The 17,160-nt window shown below is 37.8% G+C and overlaps 1 long non-coding RNA gene across 3 annotated transcripts in view; it reads left to right on the forward strand.

Moving 5' to 3' along the window:
- The first annotated feature begins 237 nt into the window (after positions 1 to 237).
- LOC137630959 (uncharacterized) overlaps positions 238 to 17,160 on the forward strand; it is a 32,576-nt gene continuing 15,653 nt past the window's right edge. Inside the window, exons 1-3 of one of the 3 annotated variants that reach the window (XR_011041822.1) lie at positions 238 to 267; positions 9,501 to 9,594; positions 11,758 to 11,924. This is a non-coding gene — a long non-coding RNA (uncharacterized lncRNA). Of the gene's footprint in view, positions 275 to 7,700; positions 7,840 to 9,500; positions 9,595 to 11,757; positions 11,925 to 17,160 lie in introns of those variants that run through there. The other 2 variants (XR_011041821.1, XR_011041823.1) reach the window with 2 other exon arrangements.

Here is a 17,160-nt window from a genome sequence, read left to right on the forward strand (position 1 = left end):
ATAAAAGATAGCTTTACTGAGCATGTATGGGTCTTTTTTCACTCATTAAGTGATAAAGTAAGAATACAAGCCTTAAATATTTAAAAACAATGTGTTTTTTATCCAATCATATTGGATAACAGATGGCGCCACTCATCTGCCAAGGAGTCAAAACTAGAGACTGACTCACTCCGCTTTTTTTCATCCTTGTTGTAGTTTGTAACGCGACCCTTTCCACGCTGCTCCTCTGCTGCGGCCTTTGTTGCGTAGCCTTGGAAGTGAATGGAGGTAAGTGGTATGTCTGTTAATTAAATTTTTTTTTTACATAGCTTGTAGGGTAGTCTGGTAATTTGTTGAACATGGCGGGCAATCGGTTACTCGTAGATTTGTTCAGTGGTGAAACCTGTAGCAGATACCGTTATATACAAAATCAGTTTTTTTTTAAAATATGGTCTTTTCTTAGTTTACACATAAAAAGTTATTAGCCTTAGGTTACGAGGGCGCTGCTATTTTAAGTGTTCTCGTTATTGAGCGAGTTCAGTCATTTTTAATTTCCTAAAAGACAACCGGGACTATTAACCAGATAACTTTAAAATTTGGAGAAACTGTCAAAACTTGATTTTTGATATCTGCCAGCTTTCTAAAAATCTTGTGCGCTAAGGTTATTCACGTGCCTATTCAAGAAATGCTTAAAGAAAATATATCTAGCCCCAATCTTGCGACATGTAACTATCTGTGAAAGACTCGTTAGATTGTACTTTGTGGTAGTTTAATTTTATTTTAAGCCTCTTGGTGGTTTCATTTTATTTTAAGCCTCTTGGTGGTTTCATTTTATTTTAGCATAGTGGTGGTATTTTATTTCAAGGCTCGTGGTACTTTAATTTTATTTTAAGGCTCGTGGTACTTTCATTTTATTTTAAGGCTCGTGGTACTTTCATTTTATTTTAAGGCTCGTGGTACTTTCATTTTATTTTAAGCTTCGTGGTGGTTCCATTTTATTTAAAACCTCGTGGTGCTTTCATTTTAAAGCCTCGTGGTGGTTCCATTCTATTTTAGCCTCGTGGTGGTTCCATCTCATTTTAGCCTCGTGGTGGTTCCATTTCATTTTAGCCTCGTGGTGCTTTCATTTTATTTAAAGCCTCGTGGTGCTTTCATTTTATTTAAAGCCTCGTGGTGCTTTCATTTTATTTAAAGCCTCGTGGTGCTTTCATTTTATTTAAAGCCTCGTGGTGCTTTCATTTTATTTAAAGCCTCGTGGTGCTTTCATTTTATTTAAAGCCTCGTGGTGCTTTCATTTTATTTAAAGCCTCGTGGTGCTTTCATTTTATTTAAAGCCTCGTGGTGCTTTTTTTATTTAAAACCTCGTGGTGCTTTTTTTATTCAAAGCCTCGTGGTGCTTATTTTATTTAAACCTCGTGGTGCTTTCATTTTATTTAAAACCTCGTGGTGCTTTAATTTTAAAGCCTCGTGGTGGTTTAATTTTATTTTATTCTCGTGGTGCTTTCATTTTATTTTAAGCCTCGTGGTGCTTTCATTTTATTTTAAGCCTCGTGGTGCTTTCATTTTATTTTAAGCCTCGTGGTGCTTCCATTTTATTTTAAGCCTCGTGGTGCTTCCATTTTATTTTAAGCCTCGTGGTGCTTCCATTTTATTTTAAGCCTCGTGGTGCTTCCATTTTATTTTAAGCCTCGTGGTGCTTCCATTTTATTTAAAGCCTCGTGGTGCTTTCATTTTATTTAAAGCCTCGTGGTGCTTTCATTTTATTTAAAGCCTCGTGGTGCTTTCATTTTATTTAAAGCCTCGTGGTGCTTTCATTTTATTTAAAGCCTCGTGGTGCTTTCATTTTATTTAAAGCCTCGTGGTGCTTTCATTTTATTTAAAGCCTCGTGGTGCTTTCATTTTATTTAAAGCCTCGTGGTGCTTTCATTTTATTTAAAGCCTCGTGGTGCTTTCATTTTATTTAAAGCCTCGTGGTGCTTTCATTTTATTTAAAGCCTCGTGGTGCTTTCATTTTATTTAAAGCCTCGTGGTGCTTTCATTTTACTTAGAGCCTCGTGGTGCTTTCATTTTACTTCAAGCCTCGTGGTGCTTTCATTTTACTTCAAGCCTCGTGGTGCTTTCATTTTACTTCAAGCCTCGTGGTGCTTTCATTTTACTTCAAGCCTCGTGGTGCTTTCATTTTACTTCAAGCCTCGTGGTGCTTTCATTTTACTTCAAGCCTCGTGGTGCTTCTATTTTATTTTAAGCCTCGTGGTGCTTCCATTTTATTTTAAGCCTCGTGGTGCTTCCATTTTATTTTAAGCCTCGTGGTGCTTCCATTTTATTTTAAGCCTCGTGGTGCTTCCATTTTATTTTAAGCCTCGTGGTGCTTCCATTTTATTTTAAGCCTCGTGGTGCTTCCATTTTATTTTAAGCCTCATGTTGCTTCCATTTATTTTAAGCCTCGTGATGCTTCCATTTTATTTAAAGCCTCGTGGTGCTTTCATTTTATTTTAGCCTAGTGGTGCTTTAATTTTATTTTAGCCTCGTTGTGCTTTCATTTTGTTTTAGCCTCGTAGTAGTTAAATTTTATTTAAAGCCTCGTGGTGGTTTAATTTTATTTTAGTCTAGTGGTGGTTCCATTTTATTTTAGCCTGGTGCTTTAATTTTATTTTAAGCCTCGTGGTGGTTCCATTTCATTTTAGCCTCGTGGTGCTCTAATTTTATTTTAGCCTCGTGGTGCTCTAATTTTATTTTAGCCTCGTGGTGCTCTAATTTTATTTTAGCCTCGTGGTGCTCTAATTTTATTTTAGCCTCGTGGTGCTCTAATTTTATTTTAGCCTCGTGGTGGTTTCATTTTATTTTAGCCTCGTGGTGGTTTCATTTTATTTTAGCCTCGTGGTGGTTTAGTTTTATTTTAGCCTCGTGGTGGTTCCATTTACTCCAAGCCTCGTGGTGCTTTCATTTTACTTAGAGCCTCGTGGTGCTTTCATTTTACTTAGAGCCTCGTGGTGCTTTCATTTTACTTAGAGCCTCGTGGTGCTTTCATTTTACTTAGAGCCTCGTGGTGCTTTCATTTTACTTCAAGCCTCGTGGTGCTTTCATTTTACTTCAAGCCTCGTGGTGCTTTCATTTTACTTCAAGCCTCGTGGTGCTTTCATTTTACTTCAAGCCTCGTGGTGCTTTCATTTTACTTCAAGCCTCGTGGTGCTTTCATTTTACTTCAAGCCTCGTGGTGCTTTCATTTTACTTCAAGCCTCGTGGTGCTTTCATTTTACTTCAAGCCTCGTGGTGGTTCCATGTTATTTTAAAGCCTCGTGGTGGTTCCATTTTATTTTAGCCTCGTGGTGGTTCTATTTTATTTTAGCCTCGTGGTGGTTCCATTTTATTTTAGCTAGCCTCATGGTGGTTTCATTTTATTTGCCTCGTGGTGGTTTCATTTTATTTGCCTCGTGGTGGTTCCATTTTATTTAAGCCTCGTGGTGGTTTCATTTTATTTGCCTCGTGGTGGTTCCATTTTATTTAAGCCTTGTGGTGATTCCATTTTATTTAAGCCTTGTGGTGATTCCATTTTATTTAAGCCTCGTGGTGGTTCTATTAACCACGTGGTGGTTCAATTTTATTTTAGCCTAGTGGTGCTTTAGTTTTATTTCTAAGCCTCGTGGTGGTTCCATTTTATTTTAGCCTCGTGGTGGTTCCATTTTATTTTAGCCTCGTGGTGGTTCCATTTTATTTTAGCCTCGTGGTGCTTTCATTTTATTTTAGCCTCGTGGTGCTTTCATTTTATTTTAGCCTCGTGGTGCTTTCATTTTATTTTAGCCTCGTGGTGCTTTCATTTTATTTTAGCCTCGTGGTGCTTTCATTTTATTTTAGCCTCGTGGTGCTTTCATTTTATTTTAGCCTCGTGGTGCTTTAATTTTATTTTAGCCTCGTGGTGCTTTAATTTTATTTTAGCCTAGTGGTGCTTTCATTTTATTTTAGGCTAGTGGTGCTTTCATTTTATTTTAGCCTCGTGGTGCTTTCATTTTATTTTAGCCTCGTGGTGCTTTCATTTTATTTTAGCCTCGTGGTGCTTTCATTTTATTTTAAGCCTTATGGTGGTTTCATTTTGTTAAAAGCCTCGTGGTAGTTCCATTTTATTTTAAAGCCTAGTGGTGGTTCCATTTTATTTTAACCTTGTGGTGGTTCTCTTTTATTTCAGCACCCTGATGCTTCCATTATATTTTAGCCTCGTGGTGGTTCAATTCCATTTTAGCCTCGTGGTGGTTCCATTTCATTTTAGCCTCGTGGTGGTTCCATTTCATTTTAGCCTCGTGGTGGTTCCATTTCATTTTAGCCTCGTGGTGGTTCCATTTCATTTTAGCCTCGTGGTGGTTCCATTTCATTTTAGCCTCGTGGTGGTTCCATTTCATTTTAGCCTCGTGGTGGTTCCATTTCATTTTAGCCTCGTGGTGGTTCCATTTCATTTTAGCCTCGTGGTGCTTTCACTTTATTTTAGCCTCGTGGTGCTTTCACTTTATTTTAGCCTCGTGGTGCTTTCACTTTATTTTAGCCTCGTGGTGCTTTCATTTTATTTTAGCCTCGTGGTGCTTTCATTTTATTTTAGCCTCGTGGTGCTTTCATTTTATTTTAGCCTCGTGGTGCTTTCATTTTATTTTAGCCTCGTGGTGCTTTCATTTTATTTTAGCCTCGTGGTGCTTTCATTTTATTTTAGCCTCGTGGTGCTTTCATTTTATTTTAGCCTCGTGGTGCTTTCATTTTATTTTAGCCTCGTGGTGCTTTCATTTTATTTTAGCCTCGTGGTGCTTTCATTTTATTTTAGCCTCGTGGTGCTTTCATTTTATTTTAGCCTCGTGGTGCTTTCATTTTATTTTAGCCTCGTGGTGCTTTCATTTTATTTTAGCCTCGTGGTGCTTTCATTTTATTTTAGCCTCGTGGTGCTTTCATTTTATTTTAGCCTCGTGGTGCTTCCTTTTGATTGAGGCCTCGTGGTGCTTCCTTTTGATTGAGGCCTCGTGGTGCTTCCTTTTGATTGAGGCCTCGTGGAGGTTTCATTTTATTTAAGCCTTGTGGAGGTTTCATTTTATTTAAGCCTTGTGGAGGTTTCATTTTATTTAAGCCTTGTGGAGGTTCCATTTTATTTAAGCCTTGTGGAGGTTCCATTTTATTTAAGCCTTGTGGAGGTTCCATTATTTTAACCTCGTGGTGATTCCGTATCATTTTAGCCTCGTGGTGGTTCCGTATCATTTTAGCCTCGTGGTGGTTCCGTATCATTTTAGCCTCGTGGTGGTTCCGTATCATTTTAGCCTCGTGGTGGTTCCGTATCATTTTAGCCTCGTGGTGGTTCCGTATCATTTTAGCCTCGTGGTGGTTCCGTATCATTTTAGCCTCGTGGTGGTGCCATTATAATTAACCTCGTGGTGGTGCCATTATAATTAACCTCGTGGTGGTGTCATTATAATTAACCTCGTGGTGGTGCCATTATAATTAACCTCGTGGTGGTGCCATTATATTTAGCCTCGTGGTGGTTCCGTATCATTTTAGCCTCGTGGTGGTGCCATTATAATTAACCTCGTGGTGGTGCCATTATAATTAACCTCGTGGTGGTGCCATTATAATTAACCTCGTGGTGGTGCCATTATAATTAACCTCGTGGTGGTGCCATTATATTTAACCTCGTGGTGTTGCCATTATATTTTAACCTCGTGACGCATCCATTTTATGTAGCCTAGTGGTTCAATTTTATTTTAACTGATGGTTCCAGTTTTTAGCCTCGTGGTGGTTCCATTTAATTCAAGCCTCGTGGTGGTTCCATTTAATTCAAGCCTCGTGGTGGTTCCATTTAATTCAAGCCTCGTGGTGGTTCCATTTAATTCAAGCCTCGTGGTGGTTCCATTTAATTCAAGCCTCGTGGTGGTTCCATTTAATTCAAGCCTCGTGGTGGTTCCTTTATATTTTAACCTGTGGTGGCTCTTAATTTTTATTTTTAGCCTCGTGGTGGCTCTTAATTTTTATTTTTAGCCTCGTGGTGGCTCTAATTTTTCACTTATTCTCGTGGTGGCTCTAAATTTTCACTTTGGTAGCTCTAATTTTTATCATTTATTCTCGTGGTGGCTCTAATTTTTATCATTTATTCTCGTGGTGGCTCTAATTTTTATATTTGTCCTCGTGGTGGCTCTAATTTTTATATTGAGGCTCGTGGTGGCTCTAATTTTTATATTGAGGCTCGTGGTGGCTCTAATTTTTATATTGAGGCTCGTGGTGGCTCTTAATTTTTATATTGAGGCTCGTGGTGGCTCTAATTTTTATATTGAGGCTCGTGGTGGCTCTAATTTTTATATTGAGGCTTGTGGTGGCTCTAATTTTTCATATTGAGGCTCGTGGTGGCTCTAATTTTTCATATTGAGGCTCGTGGTGGCTCTAAGTTTTCATATTGAGGCTCGTGGTGGCTCTAATTTTTCATATTGAGGCTCGTGGTGGCTCTAATTTTTCATATTGAGGCTCGTGGTGGCTCTAATTTTTCATATTGAGGCTCGTGGTGGCTCTAATTTTTCATATTGAGGCTCGTGGTGGCTCTAATTTTTCATATTGAGGCTCGTGGTGGCTCTAATTTTTTATATTGAGGCTCGTGGTGGCTCTAATTTTTTATATTGAGGCTCGTGGTGGCTCTAATTTTTTATATTGAGGCTCGTGGTGGCTCTTAATTTTTTATATTGAGGCTCGTGGTGGCTCTAATTTTTTATATTGAGGCTCGTGGTGGCTCTTAATTTTTTATATTGAGGCTCGTGGTGGCTCTAATTTTTTATATTGAGGCTCGTGGTGGCTCTAATTTTTTATATTGAGGCTCGTGGTGGCTCTAATTTTTTATATTGAGGCTCGTGGTGGCTCTAATTTTTTATATTGAGGCTCGTGGTGGCTCTAATTTTTTATATTGAGGCTCGTGGTGGCTCTAATTTTTTATATTGAGGCTCGTGGTGGCTCTAATTTTTTATATTGAGGCTCGTGGTGGCTCTAATTTTTTATATTGAGGCTCGTGGTGGCTCTAATTTTTTATATTGAGGCTCGTGGTGGCTCTAATTTTTTATATTGAGGCTCGTCTTTAATTTTTTATATTGAGGCTCGTGGTGGCTCTAACTTTTTATATTGAGGCTCGTGGTGGCTCTAACTTTTTATATTGAGGCTCGGGGTGGCTCTAACTTTTTATATTGAGGCTCGGGGTGGCTCTAACTTTTTATATTGAGGCTCGGGGTGGCTCTTAACTTTTTATATTGAGGCTCGGGGTGGCTCTTAACTTTTTATATTGAGGCTCGGGGTGGCTCTTAACTTTTTATATTGAGGCTCGGGGTGGCTCTTAACTTTTTATATTGAGGCTCGGGGTGGCTCTAATTTTTATATTGAGGCTCGGGGTGGCTCTAATTTTTATATTGAGGCTCGGGGTGGCTCTAATTTTTATATTGAGGCTCGGGGTGGCTCTAATTTTTATATTGAGGCTCGGGGTGGCTCTAATTTTTATATTGAGGCTCGGGGTGGCTCTAATTTTTATATTGAGGCTCGGGGTGGCTCTAATTTTTATATTTAGCTTCGTGGTGGCTCTAATTTTTATATTTAGCTTCGTGGTGGCTCCATTTTCATATTTCAGCTCAGTGGCCCATTTTTTTTTTTTTGACTTGTGGTGGTTCCTTATTTCTAGCCTTGTAGTGACTCCATTTTTTTTATGCCTTGTAAACTCAAGTGGGTAGAAGATTAATAACTGGAATATTTGTTGCCGTATAGGATTTGCTTAAAATGCCCTAGTAATTGGATGAAAAATTTTAATACAGGCAATGCTTATTGCAGTACAGAATTCATTTTAAAACCCTGGTAAATTCTAGTAGGCAAAAGGTAAATAACTAATCTTTTTTGCAGTACTGGATTTACTTTATATACCCAGGTAATAGGTTTAAGTAAAACTAATAGAGCAGGTGAAAGTTTATAGCAGTACAGGGTTTACTTGAAGTACCCTGGTATAGATTTAAGAAACTAATGAACAAGAAGTTAAAGCTTGTCAGTAAAGGATTTACTTAAAATATCCTGACCTTCGTGATTTGATGAAAAATGTTTATTGCAGCATGAAATTTAAACCCCAGGAAAAATAAAGTAAAGTTAATAACCGAAATGTTTTTTGCAATATATGATTTACTCGATACCATGGGCATAGATTTGATTAAAAAGTTTATTGGAGTATAGAATTTGATTGGTATATTTTATTAGTTTAAAGGTTAATAACAGGAATGTTTCAGTATAGATTTACTGAAAATACCCTGGTCATTGATTTGATAAAAATGGTTTGTTTATTGCAGTACAGAATTTGTTTAAAACCGGATAAATTCTAGTATGTAAAATGTTAATTGCAGGAATATTTGTTGCAGTATAGGATTTGCTTAGAATTCCCTGGTAATTTAAATGAAAAATGTTAATAAACAGGTAATGTTTGTTGCATTACAGAATTTAAAATCCTGGCTAATCTAATTGGTAAAAGGTTAACTAATCTTTGTTGCACTACTTGATTGACTCAAAATACCCTGGTAATAGATTCTAGTAAAACTAATAAAGCAAATGAAGTTTTGCAGTAGTACAGGATTTACCTGTAAGTTCATTGGTATAGATTTATGTAAAACTAATCAGCAAATGAAAATGTTGCAGTATAGGATTTCCTTAAAATATCCTGATCCTGATTTGATGATTAAAAAGGTTTATTGCTGTATAGAATTTAAAACCAGTGAAAAATTCTAATTAAAGGGATACTGAAAGTAATGTTAGTTGCAGTATAGGATTTATTCCAAATATTTTGGTCATGGATTTGATTAAAAACTTTTTATTCAAAATACTTTAATTGATTAGGTTAAAAACTTTAACCCATGTTAATTGTAGTACAGAATTTGAAATCCTGGTAAATTCTAGAAGGTAATAGGTTAATAACAGGAATGCTGTTTGCAGTACAGGATTCTCTTAATACCCTGGTAATTGATATGAGGAAAAGGTTAACAGGCAATTTTTATTGCAGTGCAGAAGATACTTAAAATCATGGTAAATTCTAGTGGATAAAAGGTTAATAACAGGAATGTTTGTTGCAGTACAGAATTTTAGAACCCCTGGCAAATTCTAGTAGGTAAAAGGTTAATAACGGTAATCTTTGTTGCAGTACTGGATTTATTCAAAATACCCTGGTCATTGATTTGATGATTAGGATGGTTCAGATGTTTATTGCAGTACATTATTTAAAACCATATCAAATTCTACTTGGTAAAAAGTTAATAAGAATCTTTGTAGCAGTACGGGATTTACCTAAAGTACCCTGGAATAGATTAAAATAAAACTAATCAGATGAAAGTTTGTTGCAGTATAGGATTTACTTTAAAATACCCCGGTCAATTAATTTTTATTAAAAAGGTTAACAGATGTTTATTGCAGTACAGGGATTTACTTACAATGGCCTGGTAATAGATATAATTATGGAAAAGTTGAATAGACTATTAAATGACCTTTTAATTTTTTCCTTTTAGGTGTAACACTTTTCCACTGAATGTCATGAAAGGTTATTTCCTCAAGCTTAGTGATGACTTCGGTGACAGCAACAACTAGCATCTTTCATTAAAGGTAAGAAGATTCTTTTCAAATGTAATATTGTCAAACTAGTTTAGTTTGACTTCTGTTCACGAGCTTAGCAAGTGCAAAGTTAATGTTAGTGGAGTATTATCAAACCAATTTCCATTGAAGTGGAGTACTCCAAGGGAATGTTGTCATGCTTAGCATTCTCATAGATTTTGTAATTCATAGAACTGTTGGGATGGAGGAGGATTAGACTTTATTTGTAATAGGAATCCAGGTGACCTAGAGTATGCTGATGACGCTGTCCTTGTTAGCAGAACACAACAGGATTTTCAATGCTTGCTTACCAGAGTGCATGGAATGTCACAAGATGACAAATGAAAACTGAAAATGCAATGAGATGAAATATCATTGGAAGGAGAAAGCATCGAGGTATGAGTAATTTAAATATTTAGGAACCCTGATCCCTAATACTAGATTTTGAGTTTAATTAGACTGAAAAGGGCAAATCAGACAAGGTTTAGGTTGAGAATTTGGAAATAGTCTCCAAATTATGTATAAAATTCATGCTGTCAATTTAGCAAGATCTGTTACGGTCAATTTAGCGAGATCTGTTACTCATAGATGAGTCATGGTATGATAGTGAAACCATTTAAAAATGATTTTGTAGATTTGCGTTAAATGGCAGAATAGGTTAGAAATGAAACAGATATTACTTAGGTGCCATAAGTGGATGAGATCATGGTGAGCAGCAGATGGAGGAGATGGTTTGAGCATGCTCTTTGTACTCCCCATTTGAGATTGGTTCACCAAACATTAACTGGGCTCTCCAAGGCACTAGTTGGAAGACCCGGGTTTACATGGCGGCTGAATATGAAGCTTGAAGTAAATGATGATGAATGGGAAGTATAGCTTTAAAAGCTCCAGACAGAAGTCTAGGGGAACCTTAACAGATGGCCTTTGCATCAATTGGCGTATGGGATGAGGCACATCGTATGGTGTTAATGTTCATGCTTTGATAGTTATCCACATTTTAGCATGAATATGAACGGAACTTTAATAAGTCAGAGGGTGCCTGAACCATGTTTTCAGACCTGTTAGGACTTTGATGTTGCCCATCAATAAAGGTATCTAACTTTAATCTATAGAATAACGGTTTGGGCCCGTGGTCAGGCAACCTTATTTCTTTTTGGGCTGTGATCATTCCACTTTGAGTGATAATTCAATTAAGTTTAAGAGGGTGTCTTACTAGCATTTGGATTTTGAAGCTCATGATCACTGCATAAAGTTTTGGGGGGCCTGATGTCAGCCTTGCGTTTTGAGTGCATATATTGTAAAATGTGGATTTTGTTGGAAGATTTCAAATTTTTTTGGTTTCCTCCAGTTTTAACTTTACCCTCGATTGTAGATCTAGTGAAGTGCTTTTGACCACGTTGCTAAAAACGAGCTTGCTTTTGACAGAAGTAGCCAATACCCCAACCCGCTAATCACTCATGAATTGTATTTTAAATCATTCAATTTATTACTGTTGCGGAGAACAGAATTACCAATTGAAGGGAAAAAATTTCTCTTGAATGAGAATATTGACATACGAATTAGATTCGGTTTAAATTTCAATATTTTAAGATTTGCAGAGATATATTTGAATTGGTGCATAGTTTGAAACGAATCTTTGCTTCTTGAAGCGTACACAACATATTGAGTTGAGATCTGTTTATTCTATAGATAGCCAAGCTTACTCTCGACTTTAACTAGAAATTAATTTTGAGAACGCTCCTTTACAATTGGTCCAAAGATGGTTGAGGACTCAGTTTATCCATCAAAATGGTGATATTTAAAAAGACTTAGTGGTATTTTGTAAATGACTCATTCAATCTTGACGCATTTTTATTTTATAATATTATCGTCCAGAGTTTTTTCGATTAACTCCCTGCAGGAATGTTTTCCCAATTTTAAATATAAACTTGTAAGGAAATTGATTTTGTAGACTTTAAGCTTGTATAGTTAGGATGTAATTTATGAATACAATATTTTTTTTTCCTTAATTGCCAATTTTGTTGCAATTTTCTTAAGCTAAAAGATCAGTAAGCTAATAACAAAAATAAATTAGAAGGTTAAGGTACCACATTAATAAAACTTTATGAAGCTTCTTGGAAATATCATTTAGGTTAATATAAAATTTCGTATAAAGTATTTTGATCTATTTTTCAGAATATGGAAAGGTTCAGACGGTGCAAAGTTTGTAGGTGGTTTTGGAGAGAACTCCAAACTAGATCTTCCATGATGAGATTGATTGATTTGAGGTTTTCTGGAATCCTGACTCTGTGATGAGGCTATTTTGTGACACGACCTTCATTCAAGAATCAGCCTCCATGAAGGTAATTTATGGATGTTCATTGTCAATTATCAACAGTAGACATAAGTTTACTTCTGTTCAGGTATTTACTTAAAATGGCCTAATAGATTTGATAAAGTAAAAGGTTAATAAAGAGGAAAGTTTGTTGCAGTTCAGAATCTACTTAAAATGGCCATTGGTTAAGATTTGATTGGGTAAAAGGTTAATCAGTCGTGGAGGAAAGATAAAAGTACAGGAATTGATTAGGTAAAAGGATAATAGCAGATGAAAGTTTTCTAAGTACAGGAATTTACTTAAAATGACCAGTTAAAATTTTGTGGAAGGTTAATAAACTGACAAATGTTGGTTGCAGTCAGTTAAAATGCTTTGGTAAAAGAATTGTCTAGGTAAAAAGTTAATCAGGTTAATCAACAGGAGTTTGTTGCATTACAGCAATTTACTTTAATGCCCTGATAATGATTTGACTAGGTACCAGGTTAAGCTGGTGCAAGACTGATGCAGTACAGAATTTACCTTGAACATCTTAGTAATAGATTTGACTAGGTAAAATGTTAAACAGCAGCAGCTGAAAGTTTGCTGCAATACAAGAGTTTACTTGAAATGTCTGGGTAGTATATTTAATTGTTAAAGGTTAATAGTGAAATCTTTGTTGCAGTAAAATATTTACCTAAAATGCCCTGGTTAAGATTTGATAAGTTTACCAGATGAGTTGGTTGCCATCCAACTTGATTCAGTACTCCCGGTGGGGCAGTCCACCACCAACCTTGTACGGTTCCATTCATTTGTTTTCAGGTTTTGCACTCTTGTGGGCCCCTAGTCCTTGGGGCTTTACTATCCTGGGGACATGGCTAGCACTGAATTCTTCTATTGGTAGCCATTTGAATCTCATGCTCATGCAGTGGCTGCTTCTAATGCCTGTCAACCAGATATGTTGCTTTGCCATAGGAATACTATCTTGTAATTGCCTCAGTCGTTAGCTATGCAGGAGACTAAATCGCAAATGGGTGTTCAAATATTGCAGTATCGCAAGAGAAACCTTGCAGCAGTCTAGGCAACACTTGGCAGGGGACAGGTGTCCACTTCCTGAGGGCAATTTGACAAAAGATTTTGGAGTAGAATGCCATATCGGTGACTGCATCCTCAGTATTGCTGGAGGATGACTAATCCTATGTCGCCTTTGCTCCAATCTGAGGGCAACTGTATGGCGAGACTCCTTATTGAATAAGAGGCCGTCCCCGCCCAGCTTGCAGATTCTGTCCTGCGAACTCGTTAGTTTCTCCTGCATGTCCCAAAATACATGTTATGCCAGAATTTCTTCATTGGGTTCATGAATGGTTCCATGATGGGTGTGGCAGCAAGGAACGGTGACAGTTGATTGAGAAAACGAATCCTACGCCTTCTGCTCATATCTGTAAGGGCAACTGTGGGACGGGACTCCTCGTAGAACAAGAGGCAGTCCCCGACCAGCTTGCAGATGAGGTCCTGGAAACTAATTTTCTCCTGCATGTTCCAAAATGTTATGCCAGTCTTTCTTCTTAAACAGTTCCATGATAGGTGCAGCAGCAAGGAGCAGTGACAGTTGGTTGATAAAACTGAACCACGAACTGATCTGTGATGGTGGAAGTGGGTGGCATGGGAAACTTCCAAATGTCTGTTCTTTTGTTGGTCTTAGCTTCCCAGACTAGATGAAATCCAACAAACTGCTTCCCTTCTGCATAATCTAAATTTTTTCTGGCTCATGTTTGATGCCCTTTGCCTTGCATTGCCAGAATGTTGGTGCGCCAGAAGGCTTCAACCCAACCATCATAGGAGTGTATAATCTATACACTTTTACTTAGTGGTATGTCCTTAATGGCATCGGCAGTCTTGTCTAGGCATCTGATGCTGAACAGTGGCTCATGGGGGTTCTATGGTAATGGAAGCAGCCCCAGGGCATGACTAATATCATTAGGCAGTAACTTTCCTCGTTCAGTGCCACCTGGTAAAATCCCCAATATCAGTTGACTACTGTTGTGTAAGTGCTGGAGGATGCCGCCAGATACCATTTCAAATGATGCTTGGGCGTAGTTTGTATCTGCTACGGGAGACATTTAGACAATAGTCCACTGTGCATCGTAGGTGGCCAGACTGTCATCACAACCATTCGTGCGCTCCACTCCCCTCTTCTGGGGACCACCCTTTGGATAATGCCCTTCCATATGTCATCTTCAATTTAGGCCTTCACCTCTACCTCCAATACTTAGGAATTGCTGTGCGAGTATGGCACAGTTTGGCATCAGGTGGATGTGGTGGGGCACTCCCACCATCACTGGTAATAGCTCCCATGTCATATTGAAAGTGGTTAGTGCTGAAGTAGCCACTGCTCCAAGAGGAAAGCTTTCTTCAATGGGTGTTGGCAGAACAGATGAAGGTCTGTAGGGCAGTGTCATGCTGCTAGACACTCGCTGATATAGGTCTGGAGATTATGGAAAGTCCTTTAGGAGAAGTCCAAGGTCCTTGAACGCTGAGAGAAGTAAGACAGCTTTGCAGATTTGACAAAATGCACTTCTTGCACACTGGTACAATTTCTGAAGGAAATCTGAAAGGTCGCTGTTCCCAGGCACTCCATCTTAAGGTTGGCAATATTTCTGAAGCCAGTGAGACATTGGCAACAGCACTTTTATTCATGAACCTGGACTTCTTTTCCTTTGCCATTCTAACCATTACAGTAGGTTTAGGTTCTGAATTGCAGCAACAATAGCTCCTGTCACTTGAGGTCGTTGTGGAGTCTGGTGGTATTTTCCTACTTCTGTAATATTTCTTCATGGCCAGTCCTCTGGCAGTTATAGGAAGCGTGAGACATCTCCGGCCAAGCATTTTTCAAGTGTGACTTCCTCCAATATTTCTGCACAAGTTTAGCAGCTATGAGGTTGTGACAGTTGGCTTCTCCCCATGCACGTAGCTCTCATAGTTGGCGCAGCTGCCACTTCCAGAATAAACTCGCGTGACTTTACCTGTTACCATCCTTGCTGCCTTCCACAGGAGTCCTGCCTGGCTGCTTTGAAGGCACAACACATGCCCCTAAGTTATCGACACTCTTGAAAGACACTTAATTGAAATTATTAACATTTAATCCCCCTAGACCTCCTATGATCTTCCTTGATAACATTGAGTTTAAATTGCAAATTTCTGAAAGTTTAAATTGCAATTAGGATACTGAAATCCACAATCTGAAGCTTTTGAGAGCAATGCAAAGAAATCACTGACTTTCATTCTTTTCCTGTCCACATTGGAAAACTAACCATTGCATGGAAAACTAGGTTGGAAATGGCATCCAGTGCCTACTTGGTTAGAAAGGCAAGGCAATCCAATCTTCTTCTGTACTTGGCATCAAGGGCAGACTGCAGTGTTCGTGCAGTAGTCGCAAGCATGCTGCACTGCCTCGTTGACTGACACGTGTAGTTGGAGCCAAAACACCATTGATCGGAACGTGGCCGTTGACATCTCCATTTCCCATTTTTCATGGGCTGCGGATGCTGGAACCCTAACTGAGGAACCCCGTATTCTAGATGGCAACATTGGCAAGGCTGGTCTGGAGGGCTTCGATTGCATGTTATTGCGTCAGCCATAACTGTGCGTGTGCTGATCACGAAGGGCCAGTTGGTTGAGATTTCTTGGACCAGTGTATCTCCGGCCCACTACGTAGGTCTTAATGGAGATGGTATGTTGCCCATCTAAGAGCCTAAGTAACTTGCTGCACAATGTAGGATTTCTATGACTGCAGGATAGCAATGAGAAGCTGTCTTGAGTGAAGAGTATAAGGTGGTATCATGTACAAGAGCAGGATACACTAGTCTTGCATCTGCATGCAATGCATGAGTAAGGAATAGTTCCCTACTTAGGGAGTACACACAATAGAAGGTTAAAGTAGGTAAAAGGTTAATGTTTGCTGCACTACAGGTTTTATTGAATACCATGGTAATCGATTTAGGTAAAACTTCAGCATTAGTTGAAAGTTTCTTATACAGGCTGTAACTAAGACCCTGGTAAGATTTGTTAAAGTAAAACTGGAATCAAAAGATTGAGTTTGTTGCAGGACAGGATTTACCCAAAGTACCCCTAGAGCAAATGAAAGTTTGTTGCAGTACAGGATTTACTCAACTGTTAATTTATTTAAGGAAAAACACTAAGCTGGCAATGTTTATTGCAGTACAGAAGTCATTTAAAACTTTGGCAAACTCAAGTAAAAGGTTAATAATTTGTTGCAGTACTGGATTTACATAAAATGCCCTGGTAATGGATTTAAAACTAATCAACAGCAGATGAAACTTTGTAGCAGTACAGGATTTTCCTAAAGTACCCTGGTATAGATTTAAGTAAAACTAATCAGCATATGAAAGTTTGTGGCAGTATAGGATTTACGTAACTACCCTGGTCATTGATTTGAGGATTCAAAAGGTTTGTTTATTGCAATGCGGAATTTATTTAAAACCCTGGTAAATTCTAGTTGGTAAAAGGTTAATAACAGGAATGTTTGTTGCAGCATAGGGTTTACTTAAAATTCCCTGGTAATTTGATGAAAATAGGCTAATAAACAGGCAATGTTTATTACAGTACAAAATTTAAAACCCTGACAAGTTCTAGTTGGTAAAAGGTTAATAACTGCAATCTTTGTTGCAGTAAGATTTACTCAAAATATGCTGGTAATGGATTAGAGTAAAAATGTAAAGAGCAGATGGAAGTTTGTAGTGGTACAGGATTTACGTATTATCCTGGTATAAATTTAAGTAAAACTAATCGGCAGATGAAAGATTGTTGCAGTATAGGATTGACTTGAAATACCCTGGTCATTGTGATTTGATGATTAAAAGGGTTTATTGTAGTACAGAATTTGAAAACCTGGTAAATTCTAATAGGTAAAAGGTTAATAACAGGAATGGTTGTTGCAGTATAGGATTTACTCAATACCCTGGGCATTGCTCATTGATTTTATTAAAAATGTTTATTGCAGTACAGAATTTAAAACCCTGGTAAATTCTAGTAGATGATAGGTTAATAACTAATGTTTGTTGTAGTATGGGATTTACTTAAATTATCTTGGTCATTGATTTAATGATTATAAAGGTTTATTGCAGTACAGAATTTATTTAAAACCCTGGTAAAGCCTAGTGGGTAAAAGTTTAATAACAGGAATGTTTACTGCAGTACTGGATCCACTTAAAAATATCTCAGTAATTTATTTGAGGAAAGGTTAATACAGGCAATGTTTATTGCAGTAC

The sequence above is a fragment of the Palaemon carinicauda genome, chromosome 39 (assembly GCF_036898095.1).
Source record: "Palaemon carinicauda isolate YSFRI2023 chromosome 39, ASM3689809v2, whole genome shotgun sequence".
Lineage (NCBI taxonomy): Eukaryota > Metazoa > Arthropoda > Malacostraca > Decapoda > Palaemonidae > Palaemon > Palaemon carinicauda.